Source organism: Salvelinus fontinalis, chromosome 3 (assembly GCF_029448725.1).
Source record: "Salvelinus fontinalis isolate EN_2023a chromosome 3, ASM2944872v1, whole genome shotgun sequence".
In the NCBI taxonomy this organism is placed as follows: Eukaryota; Metazoa; Chordata; class Actinopteri; order Salmoniformes; family Salmonidae; genus Salvelinus; species Salvelinus fontinalis.
In genome coordinates, this window is record NC_074667.1 from 9,194,952 (window position 1) to 9,203,273 (window position 8,322).

The window sequence follows — 8,322 nt, forward strand, 5'->3', positions numbered from 1 at the left end:
TGGCTAATGATTTATACATCTTGGCTATCTGTCCAATTCATGAAACACACATTGACCAGGTTGTGAGAGTGAAATGTTTAACAGGTGTGTAAATTAATATTGATTTGATTTGATTTGGATCTCTTTTAGTCCCTATTTGGACTAATCTTCCAAGAGTCCTTAAACATTAAAATACAATTTATAATACAAACACATTTTCACATATAATACAAACATATATAATATACTAACATAATGACCCAATAAATACTCAATCTAAAAAATATTGATTCTTCATCTACTATAGTCCCACAACATTTCTATGTATTATATTTAATCGGTTTTAAAATAATGTTTAAATGTATATATTGTGGCATACAGCAGGTCAACCACCAGGGGGAGACTCCTCGAGACCTGGTAACAGATGGAGTATACATCACGAAGCGATGGCTCCATCTGCTGGACGTGCCAGGTCTCGACGGGCTCTCCAGCCAGGACTAATTGGGGGCTGATTGGAAGCTGGTGAGTAATCAAGGGCGGATTGCTCACCAGCTGTGCGAGGCCAGAAGGGCAGTATACAGGAAGGGAGGGGGAAGAAAGGATTCCCGTGTTATATCAAATCAAATCAAATGTATTTGTCACATACACATGACTCCAAGATGGCGTAGCAGTGTAGACGTCTTTGTCCTGTCGTGTCCCGTGTCCCTTGTATATATCTTTTTACATCTTTTTCTTCGCATATCTTTTAAAAATATTTTCTTAAACCTCAACTTCTAAATACTCTCCTGCAACCCGCCTCACCCAATGTGGCGTGGATCTGCTTTTTTCTAAAGTATTTCTATTTACTTCTGATCTGGAATCCATCTACTGAAGATAGCCAGCTAACTGCCTACCAGCTATCAGTTAGCAAACCATTGCTAGCGGTCATCAGCTAACCTTTAGCTCGGAAAGCTCTCGCTAGTTCGAACAACGTGACTAAAACCAGAGCATAACGGACCTATTTCTCTCCATATCCCCGGATTCCTACCGCAAACTCTGAACATTTTCCTCTGGATCTTCGCAACTAGCTAACCACAATCCCGGGTGACCACTCCTGGCTAGCGTTTCCATCCCGGAGCAAGCACCAATTAGCCTGAAGCTAGCCCGGCTAGGGCTCCTGTGCTACCACTGAAGCCCACTCCTGGGCTACAATATCCGGACCCCTTTACTGCCGGTACGGAGCACGGAACCCCGCCGATCCTCTACGACTGGAATACCGACATAATCTGCCCGAGGACTCCAACAGGCCCCTCAGGCGTGACGCCCGCTGAAGGCCCATTCTGCTAACCTACTAGGCCTGCTAGCTACCTAGAGCTACCTGGAACCCTACTAATTCCACGACTGGTCTATCGACGTCACCGCACGAAGAGGCAAAAACAGACTTCCCCCCCATCGCGACGTCCCCCAAAGGCTAACTTGCCTGCCCCCGTCTGCTAACTGCTAGCTTATCTTGCAGCTAGCGCAGCCAGGAAGCTAGCACCAGTTAGCAAACACAATTCTACAATTCACAACCTCTCTTTCGCCATCGCCATCCGGCTTGGATTCTCTGTCGACACGACCACGTCTGGTCTGCAGACGTGCCCTCAACCGGTGCCCTCAACCGGCCTCCGTCTGAGCAGACCCCCTCCGTCTGAGCAGACCACCCCCCGGGCTACTAACTTTAAACGCGTGCTAGCTTAGTGGAGGCCTCACTGCTCCATCTACGGCTGCCCCCTGGACACTATGATCACTTGGCTACATAGCTGATGCCTGCTTGACTGTCCATTAATTCACGGTACTCCATTCTGTTTATTTGTGTTTTATCTGTCGGCTCTGTGCTTTAACTCAGGATCTGTGTGTAGTTAATCCGACCCTCTCTGCCTAGTCGTCGCCATTTTTACCTTCTGTTGCTGTGTTAGCTGACTAGCTGCTGTTATCTCACCTGTTGTTTTAGCTAGCTCTCCCAATCAAGACCTGCAATCACTTTATGCCTTATTGTATGTCTCTCTCAAATATCAATATGCCTTGCATACTGTTGTTCAGGCTAGTTATCATTGTTTTGGTTTGCAATGGACCCCGTAGTTCCACTCTCCGTACCTCTGATACCTCCTTTGTCCCACCCCCCACACATGCGGTGACCTCACCCATTGAGACCAGCATGTCCAGAGATACAACCTCTCTTATCATCACCCAGTGCCTGGGCTTGCCTCCGCTGTACCCGTGCCCCACCATACCCTGGTCTGCACATTATGCCCAGAATCTATTCTACCACGCCCATAAATCTGCTCCTTTTATTCCTTGTCCCCAACGCTCTAGGCGACCAGTTTTGATAGCCTTTAGCCGCACCCTCATCCTACTACTCCTCTGTTCCTCGGGTGATGTGAAGGTAAACCCAGGCCCTGCATGTCCCCAGTCACCCTCATTTGTTGACTTCTGTGATCGAAAAAGCCTTGGCCTCATGCATGTCAACATCAGAAGCCTCCTCCCTAAGTTTGCCTTACTCACCGCTTTCGCACACTCTGCCAACCCTGATGTCCTTGCCGTGTCCGAATCCTGGCTTAGGAAGGCCACCAAAAACTCTGAGATTTCCATACCCAACTATAACACTTTCCGTCAAGATAGAACTGCCAAAGGGGGAGGAGTTGCAATCTACTGCAGAGATAGCCTGCAAAGTTCTGTCATACTTTCCAGGTCTATGCCCAAACAGTTCGAACTTCTAATTTTAAAAATTAATCTCTCCAGAAATAAGTCTCTCACTGTTGCCGCCTGCTACCGACCCCCCTCAGCTCCCAGCTGTGCCCTGGACACCATCTGTGAATTGATCGCTCCCCATCTAGCTTCAGAGTTTGTTCTGTTAGGTGACCTAAACTGGGATATGCTTAACACCCCGGCAGTCCTACAATCTAAGCTTGATGCCCTCAATCTCACACAAATCATCAAGGAACCCACCAGGTACAACCCTAAATCCGTAAACATGGGCACCCTAATAGACATTATCCTGACCAACTTGCCCTCCAAATACACCTCTGCTGTCTTCAATCAAGATCTCAGCGATCACTGCCTCATTGCCTGTATCCGCCACGGGTCCACGGTCAAACGACCACCCCTCATCACTGTCAAACGCTCCCTAAAACACTTCTGCGAGCAGGCCTTTCTAATCGACCTGGCCCGGGTACCCTGGAAGGATATTGACCTCATCCCGTCAGTTGAGGATGCCTGGTCATTCTTTAAAAGTTACTTCCTCACCATATTAGACAAGCATGCTCCGTTCAAAAAATGCAGAACCAAGAACAGATATAGCCCTTGGTTCACTCCAGACCTGACTGCCCTCGACCAGCACAAAAACATCCTGTGGCGAACTGCAATAGCATCGAAGAGCCCCCGCGATATGCAACTGTTCAGGGAAGTCAGGAACCAATACACGCAGTCAGTCAGGAAAGCAAAGGCCAGCTTTTTCAAGCAGAAATTTGCATCCTGTAGCTCTAACTCCAAAAAGTTCTGGGATACTGTAAAGTCCATGGAAAACAAGAGCACCTCCTCCCAGCTGCCCACTGCACTGAGGCTAGATAACACGGTCACCACTGATAAGTCCGTGATAATCGAAAACTTCAACAAACATTTCTCAATGGCTGGCCATGCCTTCCTCCTGGCGACTACAACCTTGGCCAACAGCCCCGCCCCTCCCCCGCTGCTACTCGCCCAAGCCTCCCCAGCTTCTCCTTTACCCATATCCAGATAGCAGATGTTCTGAAAGAGCTGGAAAACCTGGACCCATACAAATCAGCTGGGCTTGACAATCTGGACCCCCTATTTCTGAAACTGTCCGCCGCCATTGTCGCACCCCCTATTACCAGCCTGTTCAACCTCTCCTTCGTATCATCTGAGATCCCCAAGGATTGGAAAGCTGCCGCTGTCATCCCCTCTTCAAAGGGGGAGACACCCTGGACCCAAACTGTTACAGACCTATATCCATCCTGCCCTGCCTAGCTACGGTCTTCGAAAGCCAAGTCAACAAACAGATCACTGACCATCTCGAATCCCACCGTACCTTCTCCGCTGTGCAATCCGGTTTCCGAGCCGGTCACGGGTGCACCTCAGCCACGCTCAAGGTACTAAACGATATCATAACCGCCATCGATAAAAGACATTACTGTGCAGCCGTCTTCATCGACCTGGCCAAGGCTTTCGACTCTGTCAATCACCATATTCTTATCGGCAGACTCAATAGCCTCGGTTTTTCTAATGACTGCCTTGCCTGGTTCACCAACTACTTTGCAGACAGAGTTCAGTGTGTCAAATCGGAGGGCATGTTGTCCGGTCCTCTGGCAGTCTCTATGGGGGTACCCCAGGGTTCAATTCTCGGGCCGACTCTTTTCTCTGTATACATCAATGATGTTGCTCTTGCTGCGGGTGGTTCCCTGATCCACCTCTACGCAGACGACACCATTCTGTATACTTCCGGCCCTTCCCTGGACACTGCTATCTAACCTCCAAACGAGCTTCAATGCCATACAACACTCCTTCCGTGGCCTCCAACTGCTCTTAAATGCTAGTAAAACCAAATGCATGCTTTTCAACCGTTCGCTGCCTGCACCCGCACGCCCGACTAGCATCACCACCCTGGACGGTTCCGACCTAGAATATGTGGACATCTATAAGTACCTAGGTGTCTGGCTAGACTGCAAACTCTCCTTCCAGACTCATATCAAACATCTCCAATCCAAAATCAAATCTAGAGTCGGCTTTCTATTCCGCAACAAAGCCTCCTTCACTCACGCCGCCAAACTTACCCTAGTAAAACTGACTATCCTACCGATCCTCGACTTCGGCGATGTCATCTACAAAATAGCTTCCAATACTCTACTCAGCAAACTGGATGCAGTTTATCACAGTGCCATCCGTTTTGTTACTAAAGCACCTTATACGACCCACCACTGCGACCTGTATGCCCTAGTCGGCTGGCCCTCGCTACATGTTCGTCGTCAGACCCACTGGCTCCAGGTCATCTACAAGGCTATGCTAGGTAAAGTGCCGCCTTATCTCAGTTCACTGGTCACGATGGCTACACCCACCCGTAACACGCGCTCCAGCAGGTGTATATCACTGATCATCCCTAAAGCCAAAACCTCATTTGGACGCCTTTCCTTCCAGTTCTCTGCTGCCTGCGACTGGAACGAATTGCAAAAATCTCTGAAGTTGGAGATTTTTATCTCCCTCAACAACTTTAAAAATCTGCTATCCGAGCAGCTAACTGATCGCTGCAGCTGTACATAGTCCATCTGTAAACTACCCACCCAATTTACCTACCTCACCCCCATACTGCTTTTATTTATTTAATTTTCTGCTCTTTTGCACACCAGTATCTCTTCTTGCACATGATCATCTGATGATTTATCACTCCAGTGTTAATCTGCTAAATTGTAATTATTCGATTTATTGCCTACCTCATGCCTTTTGCACACATTGTATATAGATTCTCTTTTTTCTACCATGTTATTGACTTGTTTATTGTTTACTCCATTTGTAACTCTGTGTTGTTGTCTGTTCACACTGCTATGCTTTATCTTGGCCAGGTCGCAGTTGCAAATGAGAACTTGTTCTCAACTAGCCTACCTGGTTAAATAAAGGTGAAATAAATAAAATAAAAAAGATGTTAATGCGAGGGTAGCAAAATGCTTGTGCTTCTAGTTCTGACAATGCATTAGTAACCAACGAGCAATCTAACCTAACAATTTCACAACAGCTACCTTATACACACAAGTGTAAAGGGATGAAGAATATGTACATAAAGATATATAAATAAGTGATGGTACAGAACGGCATAGGCAAGATGCAGTAGATGGTATCAAGTATAGTATATACATATGAGATGAGTAATGTAGGGTATGTAAACGTTATATTAAGTGGCATTGTTTAAAGTGGCTAGTGATACATGTATTACATAAAGATGGCAAGTTGCAGTAGATGGTATAGAGTACAGTATATACATATGATATGCGTAATTTAGGGTATGTAGACATTATATTAAGTGGCATTGTTTAAAGTGGCTAGTGATACATTTTTTACATGTATAGCAGCAGCCACTCAATGTTAGTGGTGGCTGTTTAACAGTCTCTCGGTCCCTGCTTTGATGCACCTGTAATGACCTCGCCTTCTGGATGATAGCGGGGTGAACAGGTAGTGGCTCGGGTGGTTGTTGTCCTTGATGATCTTTATGGCCTTCCTGTGACATTGGGTGGTGTAGGTGTCCTGGAGGGCAGGTAGTTTGCCCCCGGGGATGCGTTGTGCAAACCTCACTACCCTCTGGAGAGCCTTACTGTTGTGAGCGGAGCAGTTGCCGTACCAGGCGGTGATACAGTCCGACAGGATGCTCTCGATTGTGCATCTGTAAAAGTTTGTGAGTGCTTTTGGTGACAAGCCAAATTTCTTCAGCCTCCTGAGGTTGAAGAGGCGCTGCTGCGCCTTCTTCACCACGCTGTCTGTGTGGGTGGACCAATTCAGTTTGTCTGTGATGTGTACGCCGAGGAACTTAAAACTTTCTATCCTCTCCACTACTGTCCCGTCAGTGTGGATAGGGGGTGCTCCCTCTGCTGTTTCCTGAAGTCCACGATCATCTCCTTTGATTTGTTGACGTTGAGTGTGAGGTTATTTTCCTGACACCACACTCCGAGGGCCCTCACCTCCTCCCTGTAGGCCGTCTTGTCGTTGTTGGTAATCAAGCCTACCACTGTAGTGTCGTCTGCAAACTTCATGATTGAGTTGGAGGCGTGCATGGCCACGCAGTCGTGGGTGAACAGGGAGTACAGGAGATGGCTCAGAATGCACCCTTGTGGGGCCCCAGTGTTGAGGATCAGCGGGGTGGAGATGTTGTTACCTACCCTCACCACCTGGGGGCGGCCCGTCAGGAAGTCCAGTACCCAGTTGCACATGGCGGGGTCGAGACCCAGGGTCTCGAGCTTGATGACGAGTTTGGAGGGTACTATGGTGTTAAATGCTGAGCTGTAGTCGATGAACAGCATTCTCACATAGGTATTCCTCTTGTCCAGATGGGTTAGGGCAGTGTGCAGTGTGGTTGCGATTGCGTCGTCTGTGGACCTATTGGGGCGGTAAGCAAATTGGAGTGGGTCTAGGGTGTCAGGTAGGGTGGAGGTGATGTGTGTCCTTGACTAGTCTCTCAAAGCACTTCATGATGACGTAAGTGAGTGCTACGGGGCGGTAGTCGTTTAGCTCAGTTACCTTAGCTTTCTTGGGAACAGGAACAATGGTGGCCCTCTTGAAGCATGTGGGGACAGCAGACTGGGATAAGGATTGATTGAATTTGTCCGTAAACACACCAGCCAGCTGGTCTGCGCATGCTCTGAGGATGCGGCTGGGGATGCCGTCTGGGCCTGCAGCCTTGTGAGGGTTAACACGTTTACATGTTTTACTCACGTCGGCTGCAGTGAAGGAGAGTCCGCAGGTTTTTGTAGCGGGCCGTGTCAGTGGCACTGTATTGTCCTCAAAGCGAGCAAAGAAGTTGTTTAGTCTGTCTGGGAGCAAGACATCCTGGTCTGCGACGGGGCTGGTTTTCTTTTTGTAATCCGTGATTGACTGTAGACCCTACCACATACCTCTTGTGTCTGAGCCGATGAATTGCGACTCTACTTTGTCTCTATACTGACGCTTAGCTTGTTTGATTGCCTTGGAGGGAATAGATACACTTTTTCTATTCGGTCATGTTTCCGGTCACCTTGCCCTGGTTAAAAGCAGTGGTTCGCGCTTTCAGTTTCGTGCGAATGCTGCCATCAATCCACGGTTTCTGGTTAGGGAATGTTTTAATAGTTTCTGTGGGTACGTCATTGCCAATGCACTTGCTAATGAACTCGCTCACCGAATCAGCGTATTCGTCAGTGTTGTTGTTTGACGCAATGCGGAACATATCCCAATCCACGTGATCGAAGCAATCTTGAAGCGTGGAATCAGATTGGTCGGACCAGCGTTGAACAGACCTGAGAGCGGGAGCTTCCTGTTTTAGTTTCTGTCTATAGGCTGGAAGCAACAAAATGGAGTCGTGGTCAGCTTTTCCGAAAGGAGGGCGGGGGAGGGCCTTAAAAGCGTCACGGAAGTTAAAATAACAATGATCCAGGGTTTTACCAGCCCTGGTAGCACAATCGATATGCTGATAGAATTTAGGGAGTCTTGTTTTCAGATTAGCCTTGTTAAAATCCCCAGCTACAATGAATGCAGCCTCGGGATATGTGGTTTCCAGTTAACATAGAATCAAATAAATTTTGTTCAGGGCCATCGATGTGTCTGCTTGGGGGGGAATATATGCGGCTGTGATTA